We start from the raw sequence: 20,152 nt of genomic DNA, 5'->3' as shown, positions 1-20,152 counted from the left end.
ATTCTTCTTGGAATGTCAGATATAATTCAGCTGTGAATCCTTCTGGTCCTAGGCTTTTCCTTTTTAGGCATTTTTAAAATTACTGATTCAATATTACTACTTGTTGTTGCTTTGCTCTGGGTTTCTATTTCTTCCTGATTTAATCTAGGGAGATTTGTATATTTTCAGGAATTTAACCATTTTCTCTGGATTTTCTAGTTTGTGCATATAAAGGTGTTCATAGTAGCCTTGAACGATCTTTTGTGTTTCTGTGGTATTGGTTGTAATATCTCCAGTTTAGTTTCTAATTGAGCTTATTTAGATCTTCTCTCTTCTTTTCTTGGTTAATATCACTAATGGTCTGTCAATTCTGTTTATCTTTTCAAAGAACCAGCTTTTTGTCTCATATGGCTGGCTTTCATTAGCTGGCATTGGCACTATGGGAAGTGGGGGTAAAAGACCTCTGGATCTCCAGCTGTGTGACATTAAGGGCAGAAGGATAGGAAAGACAGGAAAGATTAAGATTAAAGGATAGGAAAGAGAAAGGAAGAGAATTTGGAAAGTTCAATGGTTCTAAATGGCTTTCTAATATTTTCCTTCTAAGAGCCAAAATGAATAATGCAAATTTATCTTCAAGGCTTTTCATTCACATGACTTTGAACACTAAAAGAAGTCTTCTTAGCTGAGAGCTGCTGCCACACCTGTTTGACAGGATCTGAAATTCCTTCAGTGCAGTTTTCATAGCTGCCAATGTCCACAAGGTCAGGTGGGAAATGCAAATAAGAGCAGCGGGGTTGGAGAAACGAAAGAGCAAGACCAGCATTTCACCAATAAAAACATATTATTGGAAGAAAGCAAAAAGAGGGCTTAAAACAGCTGTCTTAGGTGTATGGCCCTTCCTACAAATTACTAGTTTTGGCTGATCACTTTTAGAATTAAAACAAAACAAAACAAAATACAGCTATGTAATATCACACTAATTACATTAAAGTATTTTAAATTACAGAGATTTTACCAAGGAAAAAATTTATATAGTTTGTCGGCCAGGTGTGGTGGCTCAAGCCTGTAATTCCATTATTTTAGGAGGTCAAGGCAGGCAGATCACTTGAGGTCAGGAGTTCGAGACCAGCCTGGACAATATAGTGAAACTCTGTCTGTACTAAAAATACAAAAATTAGCTGGGCACAGTGGTATGTTCCTGTAATCCCAACTACTCGGGAGACTGAGGCAGGGGAATTACTTGAACCAGTGAGGTGGAGGTTGCAGCAAACTGAGATGGCACCAATGCACTCTAACCTGGGCAACAGAGCGAGACTCTGTCTCAGAAAAAAAAAAAAAAATTATATAGTTTGTATAAAATATCTTCATTTTTAAATATTGGCACCTAATTCAAATTTCATTTAAACCATTATGTACCAATATCAAAGGATACAAAACTTAAACTAGATAAGAGGAGTAAGTTCAAGAGATCTATTGTACAACATAGTGACATTGTAGTTAATAACAACATATTGTATTTTTTAAAAATAATGAGAGTAGATTTTAACCGTTCTCACTACAAAATTACTACATAAGATAATGCATACATTAATTTACTTGATTTAGCCATTCCACAATATATATATATATATTTCAAAACATCATGTTGTACACAATAAATATATACAATGTTGTCAGTTAAAAATATGTTAAACAATAAAAATACATAAATATAGAAAAAGATCAAGTAAGTTCAGTGAAAAAGATATTGTTTACCAAATATGACGCATGTTCATATGGCAAGTTGCTGTTTTATGGTCCCTGCTTTAATAATAGTTCTTAAAAAGTTATTTTAGTCAGCATTAAGTAGCTAGAAAGTGCTAAGAGATTTAATAGAGGAGAATGAATGTGTTTCACTCTGAATATAAATGACTACCAATCCTTTTCTGCTTGAGGACGTATATTTAAATAATGAGAAGGGGATGGAGAGGACATTATTATCTAGAAGAATGGGTTACAGAGAACTATTGAAGACTACAATAACTTTAATAATAATCGGTAGCTTTCACAATTCTGCAGCCAGTTCTTCGACCCTTCCTCAACTCTGTGTGGGGCAAGGAGTAAGAGCTGGTCCAGAGTGAGGTTGCTTTTGTGTAGGGTGCACCCTAGCATCTTAACAGAAAGAGGTCTCACTGTATAATTACTTCATGGCATATTTTGTGTCTATAAATATTCCTGATACCAAAATATTTCACTCTGCTTTCCAACATCCAATTACATTTAAAAGAAGTTCCACCCAAAAATAACTGAAACATGATCTTTGAGAGTTTGTCTAGTCACAAGTATTTTTAAATGCTCCACAGACAATTATGAATCTCACTAAAGTTGGAAAATTATTGCCCCGTAACTTCACAAAATTAAACAATGTAAAGCTCACGGGGTATAATGCAGTTGTTCCTGCTATAAAGGACTCATGAAATGAGGAAGATAGAGGTGACTGGGAAAAACAAGGTGGGAAGGAGTCCCTGGGTGCGAAGCAGGACACAATGTGAAGGATCAAAGTACTTTCCCTTCTGCCACCTGCCTTCAGGTCTCCTATATGTATATATGGTCTTTTTCACAGAGTCCAAATTTCCAACCTTTATCATTCACACTGCGTTCTTTTAGCCAACCTCCTTGATTTGACACTTCAGCCTTATTTTCTCATGGTCTTTCTCACTGTAGTCAACTTCCTCTAATTAACCACCTCAATCATTCCCAACTCATCATTTTTCTAAAAAATTCAGAAACAAACGTCCCATTTTAATATTCCATACCTTGATCATAGTGGTGGCTGTACAACTCTGTGTGTCTGTCAAAACTCATAGAACTATATATCTAAAAGGTAAATTTTACAATATGTTTAGTATACCTAAATATATTTGACTTTAAAAATAAAACATATTTTTTAATGTTCTGTGTTCAGTCCCAGTCACTTCTTTCAGACTGTACAAATAAAAGGGAGAAGAGAAGAAATATGAAAGAAGTGGGCACAAATTTGGGAAGGCTTATGGAAATAGCATACTATATGTGTGCTGTGGTATACCTTTACCAAGTTGAGTAGTTAATGTAGCTTTTATTTTAATCTCAAATTAAGACTGTTGGCACAACCAGTAGAGTATGGCTAATAAAGCATAAATTAGGGAAAAAGTGGTAAGGATATCTTTTTACTATTTTATAGTTTGAGGTTCAAGTTTTTCCTGGATAGAAAGAAAAAAATAATCTTTTTATCATTGCCAACTTTTCCAGTGGATAAAAATTACTCTTTTTAAGTAGAGATCAATTGGAATATGCCTTTGACAGTAGACCTTCCCTTAAGGTCTCATCAGTAGAGCTCTTAGATGGTAAAAGAATAATACAATTAGCAAAGTTTGATAAACATGCTTCCTCCTCAGAACTGTTTCATTAAGTGCTTTTCTCACTAGAATTATAATAAGAGCTGTGGAACTATAGTAACAGAGATTGGGGGTAATGATTCATCAAGTTATGGAGCTCTTACAGAAGCCCAATCCCATAAATTTTCTTTAGTACACTCTCTTGGCTGAGTTTTAATTATAATAGGTCATGTTAACTTGATCAATGTTTCTAAGTCCATGGAGATACAGAGCTAAGGTATCGCCTGGAAATATTAGTTTAAATCTCATTTGTGTCCACATATTCTTATGATAAATTGCTAATGAGATTTCTTAATATTATAATTATTTCTGTTGAACACTTGATAGATTTGTTTTAGTGCTTGCCACCTCTTTTCCTTCTGTGTAAGTCAATATTTTAAATCTATATTGTGCTTTTATTTCTCTTGTGCCCACATCTAATAGCAACCTTATTTATAGGTTTTCTGTCAACTGCCTTTATCTCCCAATAGCATGGCATCTATCAGAAAAGAGAATTAATAACACTCCCACTGACTCTCAATCAAGAATTTTCCCTGTTTGGTTTCTCTTCATAATTAGTAACTCCACTCATCTACGTTTCACAATTGCATTTCAGATGGTCTGGGCTAGGGTAATAGAAATACACGGAAATGTGGCTACCCGGCTACCCAGCTAAATGGTGGCTTTGTAAACTGGAAAGTAGATAGTTTCTGATATCATGCGATTTTCAAATCCTGGGAAGACTCTTCTTTTACGAACTGGCTCCTTAGTTTTGAAATTTCTTTCACTGGTCACCTAACTTCATGGAACTTCAGGCTAATCATCTTTCAACTCTTGAATACTTTCCTGCACTTCTGTGCTTTAAGATCCTCCAGAAACTATAACTTCAACATTTCAGATATTTGTTGAAAAAGTTTTTAAAATCAAATAACTTTAAGGAGATATACCATTCATTGATGACTTAATGTGAATGAGTTCTACATTAGAAGGTAGAGTGGAATGAGAGGTAGAGAAATAGAAGATTATTTTACAGTTCAGAAAGGTTGATTTTCATCTAGGATACAAAGGCTCAGGTTAACCAGAAGTCTATTTATCTCACACTCAATCTTAACTTTAAGATTTCTATTTCTTTACTGAAAAAAAGCATTTATACATAAACAGGGAAGAAGGTCCTCATGTAAGAGGCCTGGTGTAAGAAAACGGGGAGAATATGTTAACCATACAGAAAGTTTTTGAGCGATGAAATAGTGTATGGCATAAAGATCCAGAAACAACAAACAGGATAGAATTCTTATTAAGATTGTGAATCCAATGGGTTTCCTTTTCAGATAATTCAGGTACTGTTTGAAATAAAGTTTTCAAAATTGTCCATAAAGGTTAAAAAATTAGTTTTGATTGGAAATATCACAACCATTTTTTCTTGCTTTCTTGGGATTGAGGCTGAAAGAGTTTCATTGCATTTTTACTAGAAATGAGCTCTTTCAGTGTGCTCTTTTAAATGTTATTAAGGGCTACCTATGGTCTGAATAATCTATTTTTATGAGAAAAAATAATATATGGGTAAGTTACCAGATAATGGGTTTTCAGATCTCCATTAACAGCCATCTGCCAAGATTTCGTGTTACTACTTTAGTGTCTATGTTTAGGACACTGTTTAGTGAATCAGACTAAGAGGCAGCTCAGTTTCACAATCTAGGTCATGTGATCACAGCTGTGGAAGAGAGAAGTGGGCATCTGACCCATAGAGAGGTCCTTTGCCACCATTTCCCTGCTAATTACATTATACATAAACTGTCTCAATTGAAAAGCTCTGATGCAGGTTTTTTTGAAATACTTGTTTGTTTCCACCTGCTTTCATCACAAGCAGCTAAATAGGAGTCCTCAAGCTGGAAATCTGAAAATTCGCTTTGATTTCCATCTATTTCTCATCTTTCACTTCCTAACAATTGCCAAGTCAATATAATTTCATCATTACTTTCTTCTCATATTTTATCACTACTGTGTTTAAGAAACTTCCCAGTATCAACGAAGAAGAAATATTTTTATGTATATATTCTTATAAATTATATATATGTTACTATCATTTCTACTACTTTTGGCGTCAGATAGGTCACTTCATCCCTCCACATATCCAGCACCCCAGACATGCTAGGAGACTGTCTGGTACCATTGTTGGTTCTTTCAAATCTTAATTCCTGCTTTTCCCTGGGCATGAAAATTCATCTCATCTTGTCTGGTTCTTGACGTCATACTCATGCTTCAAGATTCAAGACTTTTCATTAAACATTTCAATGAACAACTCTGTTTCACATTCCTACTTGAGCACATTAGGCTGCGTGCCAAGTACTGGGTGCTCACATGCGTGCTTCTCTGTCAAGTCATCTTCACACTTCTACATCAGAAATAAGAGTGACTCATAAGTGGAGTTGAACAGTGAGAACACATGGACACAGGGAGGGGAACATCACACACTGGGGCCTGTCAGGGGGGTGGAGGGACTAGGGGAGGGATAGCAGTAGGAGAAATACATAATGTAGATGACAGGTTGATGGGTGCAGCAAACCACCATGGTATGTATAGACCTATGTAACAAACCTGCACATTCTGCACGTGTATCCCAGAACTTAAAGTATAATAATAATAATAATAATAATAATAATAGTGACATTGTCTGCTCCCTTCCAGCTCTCATTTCACCTCGACTTGTGTTAGAGTTACCTGTTCAAATGCTTGTCTTCTTCACTGTATTGGAAGCTCTTAACAGAATATGTTTAAGAACTACTATGATCCTTTATGTATGAAGATTCTTTTGTTGAAATAATAAAGAAATTAATGAATAATGATTAGAATGTAGGTGAATGGACTTCTTGTTCCAAATATAGATTAGACACTCAAGTTTACTCCACCTACATCCCACCAAACACTGAATGATTGTAAAGTTATTAAATTAAGAATAAATTTGTTAAAACTCTGAGAATAGAAGGAAAAAGAAAATTGAACTAAGATTAAGGCACATTTCAGGAAAAAGAAACATTCCTGTAGGAGAAAAGTGCAGCAGAGGAAGGAAGTTGTGTGTGTGTGTGTGTGTGTGTGTATTTTAATTTTATTTGGTTTTTGTTTGTTTGTTTCTCATGACGAAATTCGTGGTGTTGATAAATATAACAAGTCAGAATAGGAGACAGCACAAAATGAGATGGTTGATCAAAAACTGTAATTGCATAAGCTACACAAATCAGTGTCCTGAACAAGTGCAGTAGCCATATTTAGCCCCTGGGCTAACACAAGAAACATACTAAGGAAATTGAACAATTGATAAGGGTGAAGCTAGAACGTTCTAAGACTGGAGAGTTATCCCTGTTTCAGTTATCTATTACTGCATAATAAAATGTTCCAAAAGTTAGCAGTTTAGCTCATAAATATATGGACCAGGATTGGGGGCACTGAGAGTTTTCCGTGCACAAGGGTTATTCAGTCAGCTGCAGCTGGCTTGCAGCTAGGCTGGACTAGAAGGTCTGAGAAAGCTTCACTCACATTGCTTCCTCAGTGCGCCTCCATGTGGCAGCCCTCTGTATACATGGCTAGCTTGGGCTTCTCGATTAGCATGATGGCCTTGAAACAGTGGCTCTTTTCACAAGACCATTGGCTTCCAAGTGGTAAAGGCAGAGACCATAGATTTTTTAAGGCCCAGACTGGGAAGTTTTATACAGTCACTTCTGCTATATTCTGTTAGAAAAACAGATAACAAGGAAAGCCCAGATTCCAGTAGAGGGGAAATAGACTTCATAATTAATGAGGTCAAGGTAAAGTCACACTGCAAAACAGCCTATGGGATAACAAGTATTTTGGGGACCAATTTTGGAAACACACCTTCTGCCTTCAGTCCACAAAAATTTCCTCTCTCATGAAAAACACACTCATCACTTTCCCCCCAAATTTCATTCTATTACATCAGACCTAGGCTTGAGGACAAGAATTTCTTTATGTAAATTGGGTCCAGGTGAGAATAAGTTTCTTCAGGTGTTATTCTTTGGGCACAGCATCTTATCTTCAGAGATGAATGGATAAAAAACTAAAAGACATTTTTCTTGACCCACAACCAATGTATATTGGGAAAATAGAGACAGAACAACTGCAACAGCCCCTGTCATTCAAAAAAGGAGGAAAACAGGAAACTACACAGTAGTCAGTCATCCACAGCAATTTTGAAATCCACCTAGCATATGTCGTCAACCCCTACTGCTCTGGGGAAAATAAATGTACACTGATTAAAGTCCAGTTCTGCTCTCCAGAAGTGAGTCTCCTGGCAGTGTCGCTATACCATGTTGCTGTACGATGTTGCAAAAGACATTGCCCATATTTGCAGCTGAGTGATTTTCTCAACTTTTTTCCTATGTGTGAAAGTTTGGGGGCCCATAGGCCTCATTTCATTTTGAAATCTCTTGTCCATTTCAGTCCAAACAGTTTCTATTAAAGATATGTGTCTTTCCTATACATTGAATTATAACCCCACTCCTTAGACAAAAGACATGTATGTGCCCCTCTGCTTCAGTTTGTGAATCAGGGTGTCATGGGACAAATCATTTCATATCCTTAGATGCCCTTTATTCAAGCAGAGATCAAAGCAATATACCACTATTTTTTTAAAATTTCTTCACAAAGCATCTTCCAGGAAGATCTTTGACTTAATATTGACCCTAACGCCACATTTTACAGGCAGCGTCTTGGATTTAATTTTGGCTCTGCATCCATTTCCTAATTTGGAGACTATGCCAGCTGGAGGAGCTGGGAATGAGACATAGTTTTATTTTCTAACCTGGCACATCCTAAGTTAAAAATAGTTCCTGTAAATTCTGCTTGAATATGAAACAGCTCCTTTTTTGGTTGATTTCTCTCACTTTATAATGGACAATTAAAAGAGGTCAGTTAAAGTTTCCAACATTCTCCCTGGAAACTTCATTAGCCATATTCACTCAAAGGCTAGGCTTCTTGTGGGCTGCTCACAGCCACTATCTGAGGGTGGTAGGGATACTAAGGTAGGCCCCTCCATACAGTAACAAGTACATCTAAAATTAAGGAGTTGAAACTACAACCACTGTATTTTGTTTATGAATCTTTGGATTGGGATTTGGGGCAGAGCAGTGCTTCTGCTCCTTGTATTTTGGTCTGGGATCAATCTCTCAGCTGGTAACTGGGCTGGGCAAAAAGATCCTAAAAGGCTTTGTCTGTATGTTTGTCATCACCATGCTTCTTCATGTAGATTTCCTTTCTTTATGTGGCTGAAGTGATTTTCTTCATGGTCATCTCAGGGTATTTAGACTTCTTTCATGGCATCTCATTTCCAAAAAAAAAAAAAAAAAAAGCCTTATTAGCAAATGATATGGAAAGAAATTGTTTGATCTAAACCTTAGTCTCCTATATTACACGTAGTCATTTTTGTTGCATTCTCGTGACCGAAGCAGGTAACACGTCCAGCACAGATTTCTGCAGAGTGGAAATAAACTCCACATTTGATGGAGGTATGTGTGGCAAACATAAAAGTGAATTGCTCAGCTCTTCAACAACAGGGAGAGTGATTGGTTGACATTTCCAGCTATTGCACTCTGACTGTACCACCACAGTACACTCAAAGACCACACTTCCTGCTCTCTCAGCCAATGACTGAGAGGGGCAGGAACGCAGAGGCAGGCTCACCTTGCAAGATGCAGAAATTCTTTAACTTGCTACTTTGTCCTGAGAGCTTCCCAAGAGCCTGGTATAATATTTCTAGGAACTATGCTGCCATCTGAGATAAACTATTCTGCCTTCCTTCCTTCCCTGTCTTCACAGAGGTCAGGCTTGTTTCATGGTCAGAAAACTCTTTGCACCTTATCTTCCTTCTTATCATTCCTGTTCCTCTAATGGGTGTTTTCACCAATTAATGTTTTGCACTTCTAATCTTGGTATCTCCTTCTTAGGGGACCCAGACTAACCCAGCCTGAAAAGGTCACAACAGAGCATGTGGGATGAGACCCTGTTGTGGTTTGCACACTAAGAGAACCAAAGAGTTTACCTGAAACCTCACAGTCAACATTCCCTGCCAATACAGAGAGCGGACTATCAGAGAAGAAATCAATAACACCAGAAAAGACCCATTAATCTACCTAATTGTTCATTCATAAACATGAATAAACAGCCAAAACCCACCAGACACTTGAAGTAGATCAGCATCAGAAAGGCAAGGTCTATGATAAACAAGATAAAATACTGTTTTCCAGAGGAAGTGGAGATGAGAATTTTCATCAGAATTTTTCTTTCCTGTGTATTGTTTTTGAAAACAATTAAGGATATACTTCTATAAACTGAAAAATAAATGTAGAGAAGCAGGGATAAATATTTTGGGGGAAAAAGGTCTAGATCCTTTAAGGTGGCCTAGAAGGCCTTCTGCAGGAAGGGCCTGGATTCACTTTCCAGTCCTCAACCTCAGGGCTGGTCTCCACACATCCTGGTGCATGACCCTCATTAAGAGCTTACAGTTTTCTCCAAGATCAGGGCTGTTCTGAGTCTCAATGTCCCAGCTCCTCTCTCACGGTACCTGTGCTCAGATACATATGTCTTGAAGTTGGAATTAGACAGTAAACACTACACTCACTCAACTCTGTTTCTTCTTCTTCATCTTTTCCTCTCTTCTGGATATTGTAGAAATTTCTATACAAGCCAGAATTCAAGAGACCACAGTATTCATTTATATTATATAACATTTTGTCTGAGACTTTAAAAATTGTATGTCATGATAAATGTATTCTCATGAACTCAGACTGTGAAGATTCAGTCTCTTCATCAGGAATATTGGTTTTATTTTATGTGTAAAAAAGCAGATCAATGTGGCTTCACAGATATTCAGCACTTGGGTTATATTATCTTTTGTTTTTAACATTTTCTTATACTTCTTATCTCTATGGCATAAAAGTTGTCCTCCTGAATCAAGTTCCATCTACCATTTCCAGAACAGTTAATCTTTTTTCTGGTTCTTAGTAATACATTGGTTAGTTGATTTATATTCCTAATGTTGGAAGGGAAACAATGTAAGCTTTTTATTTCTTTGACTACAAAAGGAAGTTAACTAGAGAAATGGAAATGGACAAATTATTCTAAGTCAAAAATAGGACAGTGGCTCATATTATTAGTATGGCTTTAAGTCCTGTCAAATGAAAGTCTTCTCTAGGTATGTATTGTAAAATGATGGACATAACATGAGGAAGTTACGGAGTGATAAGCTGGACAGCTAGAAGTATTTGAGTATTATCACTTTCCCCTTAAAAACTGGAAAAGTACCAAGACAGGCCATTAAAACAGGCAGAGTGAGAAAGAAAGAAACCATTGTCTTTATAGAAATGCACATATTACTTTTATGAATATTATTTTTAAAGTTGAAAGTAAAGAATATCAAAGAAAATGAGTAAAGACCAGCTGGACTTGGCAGAAGCCCAGGGATGTGCCTTCCTTCCATCTGAGATGAGGTTCCATTCTCCAGGAACGATGGCTATCAGTCTTACCTTTCTGGCTCTTTGTGTCCATCTTTCATATGGAGTTGGGACTAGAAAATCGCCCAGAATCCTTGCAGTCCACAGTTTAAGAACACTATGAAAACTCCAGTTGGGCTGGATCTTTTCCTTTCATTTATTTCAAAGCTATAGTTAGATTCATGTAGGTGCCATTCGAAAATGCAGTCTATTCAACCCATACATATGAAATCAGAAGAGTGCCTCTAGCAACCACACTGCGGTAGACATACTGTCCACAACCTCAATTCAAATTCCAATGTTAAGCTCAGACAAAAAGTGCTCTTCTTTTTTGCACTTAAATATAAGAGCAAACTGGTAGAGGGGGAAAGAACATGTTTATAATCCTAAAAAAATCCTCTTATTGTTCTAATTAGCATATATACATAAACATGAATTCATCTCAATGTATGACACATAATTTATGAGTAAAAATGCTATGTGAAAGTTCCAAATACTTATTCAAGTGAAATGTTTTACATATTGATACATTTTATTGTTTTTTAATTATTCATGTACAAGTGATTTGGAAAATGATTTGTTAAACATTCAGCATCTTAATGGAAATAAATACCAGAGTTTTGCCTACAGGGATGATTTTATATTGACAGAGAAAGAGAGAAGAAGGAAAGGGGAGAGGAGGAGGAAGGATGTGAGAGGAGGCAAGGAAATGGAAGGGAAAACTGCAGTGCCTGAAGCAAGTCTGTCATGATTCTTATTCCCACATAATTTTAAAAAGCACTAACAGTTGTGCTTTGTTATTCAATAACATAATTACTTTATAATTACCTGTATTCTAATTTTACCTTGAAAGAGTGTGTAACTAAAAGAAACAAGGGTGGCATTGGTGAAAATAACACAAAAGTATACATTTTAAAAATACTAGATACATCTGAAATCAAAGAAGTGAAAATGCTTAAGAAATCTGTTTATGCACCAAAATCTATGTGCATGAGAGCACATGTAAAAAATAAGGCTGTGATTCCAAGTTGTGGTTTAGCATCCAGAATTTTATAAGGTTATTAAGTTGTACCACAGTATCTATTAATTACTGACCTTTGCCACAGAAACTTGGCATGAACTGTTCTCTTCAGGAAACAGATACAGCAAGAGACCCTCTGGTTTCTGTTAGATTTATACAGAATATTGAGCTGATCAAGTCATGTTTATGGTAACTGTCCAAATAAAGACTACAGAAAAACATGATAAATTGGCCTTAAAGTGGAAAGTCTGAGTGATATTGATTAAGTGGCCTGAAAATTTAATTTCAATTAAACCATTCTTAATGAACTTCCTGGCGATTAGGCAGCTCTTTGCTTTGTTTACCCTATTAGTGTAAGAAAACTAGGAAAATGCCATAATGATGCAGGAAATACCAAACATACCATAATAGAAGACATGGACTCTGGATGAGATTTTTTATATGGTATCATTTTTCTGCTTTACATTTTTCAACAGTAAACTTGGCATCTGTCTAATACTTATGATGTTTTATGTATGTGCAAAATCATTCCATTCTCAAAAGTATCCGATGAGCCTGCCAGCATTATTATCCCTATCTTTTATATAAAACACTGTGGTATGGAGAGGTAAACAACTTGTCACTAGTCACACAGCCTCCCAGTAGCTTTGCCCGAAATATCTTTCATAACACACAAGGCCCATTCTGATGTGGTCTCTGGTACATATATAATTTTTCTGGTACATATATGTGGCCTCTGGTCTCCTCAAGAGCCAGGCTTCCCTTCTTTTAAAACCCTGCCTGTCACCATGCTAAATTTCTTCAGTTCTTTGAACAAGTGATACCCTATTGGAGAATAATAAATTATTTCTGCCTTCATCTTGCAATGGTTATAATAATATTGAATAATTGTTCACTATGAAATAATACCAGATGGATTTGTTTTTCTATATAGCAACTTTCAATTAATAGATCAGTATTATTATGTGGTCCCCTCCTTACCATGCTGAGATATAATAGTATAAAATTAATTAAGTAGAACATATTTAGAAAAAATATAGAAAAAGGAACATTTCCATTTTCTTGAGTGAGTTGCAAATAACTCTATCAATCCAAAGTGTGAAAGAAAGCATTAATTGATATTTATTTCTAGACATCAAAAGAAAGTTTAATGTATGGAAGAAGAATTAAAAGACTAACTAGATCTCTGGAAGCAAAATATATCCTAGCAATTCCCAGACATAGTTTATCATGAGTATCATGCATGACTTATAGAAATGTTAATAGAATAAACTGATTTCTGATTGCACCAGCAAGCCTACTTATAGAATCAGATACCTTTAAATGTTTTAATATCTATGGCTGATGTATGTCAACTTCCTAGAAACAATTTCAAGTTAACAAGTATTTGTATGAAAGACCTCTATATTCTAGGATAATATGTCCAAAAAAGGGGGCCAGTACTCCGAGAAAGACAATATTCAAGAATAGCTGCACATAAGAAGAAGTCATCACCAATATGCTACATCAATTATTTTGGCTTCACTGAGTCATCTTCCTCTAACTCCCGAAAATGAAGAGATATTGGCAGTGACTAGAATGACTCATAACCACAATAACAAATTTCACAAACATTCTCAAGAGCTTGAGCCACAATTCATAAGATAACCGCTATTAACATGTAAACCAAGAGTCCCTTATAACAGATAAGCCAGACTGTAAAAAGAAGCTGAATTATACAACATTCTACTGGTCAATACAAAAATGTTTACAAGTATCACTTTGGCTGTTTAGTTAATCATTGCTTTAGTTTCAAGACGAGTCTTTCACTTTTCAATCTCGAATTAGGAAATCCTTTCATTCTCTTTTATTATTTTCTGAAATATCCTTTTAAAATGGTTTTCCTAGTGGTTTAAATTCTGATATTTTATATATTTTTTGGGTTTGCAGTCTTAAATATTTGAAAACATTACTCTACACTTGGTCTAAGAATTTTCCACCTAAGAAGAGACATATTTATTTCAACTTAAAATAATTCTTTAGAATCCAAAGACATAATTGAAATTATTTCACATGGGAGGAAACAAAACCACTGTCTAATATATTAAATCTATATTCACGATATTTTCTTCAAAACATCTAAATTATTATGTATTTTAAAACATTTAAAATCAAAGAAATCTCTAGTGAATTAAAATTTTTTGCCATTTTTTTCTGGATCTAAGAAGTTTTTATTTGAAAAAATAACACTGCAATAAACCAAATCAAATGTGAGCATTTCTATACAATATCACATTTTTAATTTTTAAAATCAAATTTTTAATTTTAAAAATGTATACTTTTATATATACATAGTATTAAAATAATCAAAGTTATAAATGAAAAAGTCTGTTCAGATTAAAAATGGGTAGGATAGAACCAATACACAACCTAGGGATAATATTAATTCCTACATATGGGCTTCTCTACATATAGTCCATTTCTCCTTCCAAATCCAAATCCTTCCAAGTCTATCAAGCATGTATCCTGGGAGGCTGATTGACACAGATGACACAAATGGTTTTCTTTACCTCAAGGCTTCCTCAATAGTAGGCACTGGCAGGAGAATAGTGGAGGGTAAATATGGTAATTTGAATGATGTCCCCTCAAAAATATCCATATTCAAATCCTCAGAATATATGAATGATACCTTACATGGCAAAGCAGACTTCGTAGCTATGATTAAGTTAATGGTTTTTGATATGGAGAAATTATTCTGCATTACCTTGTGGGCACAATCTAGTCATAAGTTTCCTTACAAGAGGGAGGTAGGAGGGTCAGAGTCAGAGAGAGAGTGAGAAAGAAGGTGTTGTGAGGATGGAAGCAGAAGTCATAGTCAGGGAGAGACATGAAGATGCTACACTTCTGGCTTTGGAGATGAAGAAAGGGAGCATAAACCAAAGATTGCAGGTGTCCTCTAGAAGCTGGAAAAGGAAAGGAAGCAGATTAGCTCCTGGAATCTCCAGAAGGAGCACAGCCCTGCAACACCTTGACTTTTAGCCCACCGAGACCACTGGGGGAGTTTTGACCATCAAGAACTGTAAAGTAATAAATGTATGTTGCTGTCAGCCACTAAGTTTGTGAATACTTATTACAGCAATACCAGGAAACTAATACATAGAGTAAACACAGGGTAGTCCTTCCCTCAGCCCCTTGTCTGCAGATTAACCATGAGCTGAACAAGTTCCTCTACTGAAGGCCAGCTCTGGTCAAGTGGCCCTCTCCATGCAGATAGCTTCTCTGGGATCTGCAATCGCTCTATCCCTCCATTTTTAGGCCTCAGGGCCACCTGCACTTGTTAGTTTCTAATTAATCCCTTGTTAGTTTCATTAATCCCTGTCCAAACCTATGTAAGTAAGCAAACTGTCTAATTACCTGAATTTCAGTGTGAGATGTTTCCTGCTGAGACACTGAGATCCTGCAATATGCAACCAAGCCTTGAATAGAAACTTACTCAGAGTTAGTCCCGCCAAGTATTCCTCTATGTACTTTATTTATATGTGCATTATGTCACACTTTTCATGGGATTCCATATTCATCTGTTCAAATTCATTCATTTAACATGTATTTTTGATTGCCAACTATGTGCCAGCCTTCATGCTAGTTAGTGGACATATAATGTTGAGCAAAAGTAGGCAAGAAATTGCCCTAATACAGCTTACAATTTTATAGAGGAAGGCAGACATTAATGAAAGAATCACAAAATAAATGTAATATTGTGTAAGTGCAATGAAAGAGAAGTGTTATAAGAACTTAGAAAGAATTTTCCTAGCCAGGAAGGCCAGGTAAGATTTATGTGAGGAGGTAACATGTAATTGAAAAGCTTAGGATAAAGAGGAGGAGGAGGAGGAGGAAGGGCCACATCAAGCAAGGTGAAAATATGTGCCAGATCCCTATAGCAGAAAGGAACATGGTGAGTATCAGGTCACGAAAAACAGACTGCAGTGGATGGGACAGACAGGGAGACAGATATATGACTGGATAATGTGAAGAGGCCAGACTATCAATGTTTATGTTAATGAGTTTTCTGGTAAATGTGTATGTAATGGGAATGGGGCAGATGGGTAGCAGTTTGATATGTTTGATAAGGCCTGCTTCATGTCTTCAAAATATCATTCTGAAAGAAAAGTAGAAAACTCTTTGGAAGTAAATACAGTACATTCATTTATACATTCATTTAGTCATCAACAAACATAATTGAGATTTTCTTAAGTAGTAAGCACTCTTGTAGTTATTAGTAATATAAGGAGGAACTGGGCTGTCAGGAGTCCAGCCTTATAAAGCTGAAATTCTAACGAAGGAGACAGATAATTTGACAAGTATGTATTAAGTAGACACTATATACCAGTGAGTGCTCTAGGTACTCAGGATAAATCAGTGATCAACGCAACAGAAAACCCTGCCCTCACTGAGTGAACATTCTAGTAACAATAAAAGAACACAGGTTATAATATGATGTAATATTAGAATTCATGTACAGAGAAGTGGTACAAAGGAAAAAAGATAATATTATAAGGTGTACTTATAAGGGTGGACATAGAGGATGTGCTGGAGTAGAAAAGATAGCAGGTGATTACACCATCCAAAAAAAATAGGGAGTACCTGGAACAATAGTTTGAATGACATGAACACAGAGTGAAGTAGTTTGATTCAATAAACATTTGGAGGAATTTTTGCTGAGTTGGCAGCAGCTCTGGTATGAGAGTGAATAAATAGGAGGTTTTGAATATGACTGCTAGATGTTTGGGGTGATGCCATTCACCAGATAGAGAATACTGGAAAAAGGCTAGGCTTGCATGAGAACATCATGTGTTTATTTTTATATGTGTTTAATTCGCACAACCTAGTTGTATACACAGATTTATTGTATGGAAAATAGATCTGGTCCAGAGAGATGAATTTGTGAATGTTCTCATTTAAGTAGTAAATGAATCCAGAAGAATAAAGATCATCAGTGGAGATCTTTATCTCAAGCTATACATTGAGATAGATTTTTATCTTGAGTAACTACACATTTAATTTTGAAGTAAAGAAGGACAAATTTCCTAAGAAACCAGGAAGGTACAGTCACAGAAGAAGGAGAGAACAGTGTCATGAAATTCCTGAGAAGAGAGGGCTATAAATCTATCTGTCCTTCTGGGATAGTGGTTCACTGAAGATAAGTTTAGGTAATTCATTTTCATACCATTCCTCAGCTGCAGACACATGGCACAGGGGTATACACATAGAAGATATTTTTAAAAAATTATTTAAATACACGTGTCAGTATGTCTATTTACTCTAATCGATTGATGCTTATACAGGAATGCTTTCATTCTGGTGGTACCAACCAGGCATGCATGTGGCAGGCTCTCTCTCACTTCTTCTCTGCATTTTTCTATTTATAGAGTGAAAAATAAAATAAATGTAAGCAACATTAAATATTTATAAAAATAAACATCCAGCAAGTCATTAAATGAAATAATCATTTTTGTTTTCAATAATTTGCTGCTTTCCAAGTCAGCAGATGCAATGAACTGAATATTTGTGACCCCTCCAAAATGTATATACATATACATTCTACCTCCCAATGTAATATATTAAGAGGTGAGGACTTTGGGAGGTAATTAGGACATGAGGGTGGAGCCCTCCTGGTACATCAATACTCTTATAAAAGAGACCACAGAGAGAGTTTGCACTCTCTTTCTACCAGATAAATATACAACAAGTCAGAGTCTGTAACCAGAAAAGGACCTTTGCCAGAGTTCAATTATGCTGACACTCTGATCTCGGGCTTATCAGCCTCCCTGCCTCCAGAACTATGAGAAATAAACTTCTGTTGTTTAAAGCCACACTGACTAAAACAGCAATACACAGACACTTTAATAATAGTAAGGCAGCTGCCCCAATCACCATTCCAGAATTAGGAACAACCTAAAATTTCAATAAAGGCAGACTGTCCTTTTGGTTATTAAACATATGCTTTAGAATTGCTCTAAATTCCAACCAAATTAGATAAAGGCCTATCCTAGAATGCTAATGTCATAACTACATCTCTGAATACTCTTTAAATCGAAATACCTATTTACCCATCTATTTTCAGGAGTTGTTACAATAAAAAATAAATCTGTAATATAGGCCTATGAATAACATACATTTTGTTCACATAGTTAAAAGGATGAAAAAGTAAACAAGGAAAGCAGCATTAATTCCTACGTACAGAGGACAGAAAGGAGTGAGAATTTGGGCAGTAAATCTCCATTTGAATGAATCATTTGCTTAATTTACCCAGAGATAAGTCAGTTAGATAGCTTTTTCAAAGAGCAGGAAAAAAAATTAGGTATGAGATTCCTGTCAAGTGCATCTTCAGCCAATTCCTGGATGTTTTCATGAGATATTCTGCAACCTACTTTCTTGTTTTAATTTTATTTTGTTGCTCAGAATCTCAGATCAGATTTAATCAAGATTTTTATGTCTTATTTATGGAAAGAAAGGGTGAGCCAATTTTTATAAACATTTCATCAATAGCCAGCCTAAGTTACCCTAAGGACTGAAAAATATGAGATTTTTTGTGTCCATATGGGGAACTGAATGGCCCTAATCAGAAATGGTTTCATCAGACTAAAATTTAAATTGGCTAGAAGGGATAAAATTGGTAAGGTCATAGACCAATTCCATGCATTTTCAGTCCACATATTTCAAACTGTAGTAAATAAATAGGTCTTTAAGCTGGTGCTTGCATCAAGTAAAGAGCAAGATTGTTAGTTAATTTTTAAAAATGCTGACTACTTATAACTCAGAGTGTTCTAAATACATAAGGAGGATTTGTTCTGAGCAGGTATAGTAAGACACACAGACACAAAAACTATTGCCATGAAGGAAGAAGTTGCTATTACACTCACAGTCTCCTGGAAACACAAGGCATGGCACACCTGCAGAGCCACATAGGGAAGCACTGAAGGGAGATGAGCAAGTGAAGAGAGAAGGGGATTTTGTGGGAGAAGGCTTTGTTGTGGTTCCTAGTTTTCAAGGGAAGGAATGGACAGAGCAGACTAAACACATGTTAAAATTTACCATCAGTGACAGACTAGATTAAGAAAATGTGGTACATACACACCATGGAATACGATGCAGTCATAAAAAAGGATGAGTTTGTGTCCTTTATAGGGACATGGATGCAGCTGGAAACCATCATTCTCAGCTAACTATTACAAGAACAGAAAACCAAACACCGCATGTTCTCACTCATAGGTGGGAATCGAACAATGAGGTCACCTGGACACAGGAAGGGGAACATCACACACTGGGGCCTATTGTGGGGAGGAGGGAGGGGGCAGGGATAGGATTAGGAGATATACCTAATGTAAATGATGAGTTAATGGGTGCAGCACACCAACATGGCACGTGTATACATATGTAACAAACCTGCACATTGTGCACATGTACCCTAGAACTTAAAGTAAAATAATAATAATAAAAAAATTAAAATTGGATGACTTGAATGATTTCTGTAGAAGTCTGAGAAAAGGAGATGGGTGGGGGTGTGAATTCAGGGTGGACTGGCTTGCATATCAAAGGTACATCGGCAGGCAAATTGTTATCTCTAGGAAGCAGTTAACCCTGGGAGAGGCAATTTTCTGTGTTTGCCAGGCTTCAAATGCCAGAGCACCAGGGATACAGAAAATAAGAAAATATACTTAAGACATAGAGATAAGAAAGAAAAGGAAGATCCTCTTTGCTCCATACCCAAGAAAATATACTTTGGCTTAAAATCTAAAAACTGAGATGAAGAATACGGGCACATCAGAATGTCCATATCTGGCCACTTGCGGTGGCTCACGCCTATAATCCCAGCACTTTGGGAGGCTGATGCGGGAGAATCACTTGAACCCAGGAGTTCAAGACCAGCCTGGCCAACATGGTGAAACCTCCCCACATCTACAAAAAAATTCAAAAATTAGCCAGTTGTGGTGGCATGCACTTGTAGTCCCAGCCACTCAGGAGACTGAGGTGGGAGGATTACTTGAGCCCAGGGAGGTGGAGGTTGCAGTGAGCCGAGATCACGCCACTGTACTCCAACCTGTCCAACCTGGGTAACACAGAGAGACCCTGTCTCAGAAAAAAAAAAAAAAAAAAAAAAAGAAAGGAAGGAAGGAAGGAATGAAGGAAGGAAAGAAAGAAAGAAAACAAAATGAAACCCAAGAAAAACAATGAACAGAGCAGTGGGGCCAGTTACAGGCATTTAGACATGAGGTAGAAAAACA

At 36.3% G+C, this 20,152-nt stretch overlaps 1 long non-coding RNA gene across 1 annotated transcript in view; it reads right to left on the bottom strand.

The window, feature by feature from the left end:
* LOC111542629 overlaps positions 1–11,146 on the bottom strand; it is an 88,626-nt gene extending 77,480 nt beyond the window's left edge. The window contains exon 1 of the long non-coding RNA XR_002731615.2: positions 10,904–11,146. This is a non-coding gene — a long non-coding RNA (uncharacterized LOC111542629). The remainder of the gene's footprint in view (positions 1–10,903) is intronic.
* Between the last annotated feature and the right edge of the window lie 9,006 nt (positions 11,147–20,152).

The sequence above is a fragment of the Piliocolobus tephrosceles genome, chromosome 4, assembly GCF_002776525.5.
Source record: "Piliocolobus tephrosceles isolate RC106 chromosome 4, ASM277652v3, whole genome shotgun sequence".
Taxonomy (NCBI): Eukaryota; Metazoa; Chordata; class Mammalia; order Primates; family Cercopithecidae; genus Piliocolobus; species Piliocolobus tephrosceles.
Note: the sequence above shows the minus strand (reverse complement) of the source record. Positions and strands in the feature narration are given on the sequence as shown.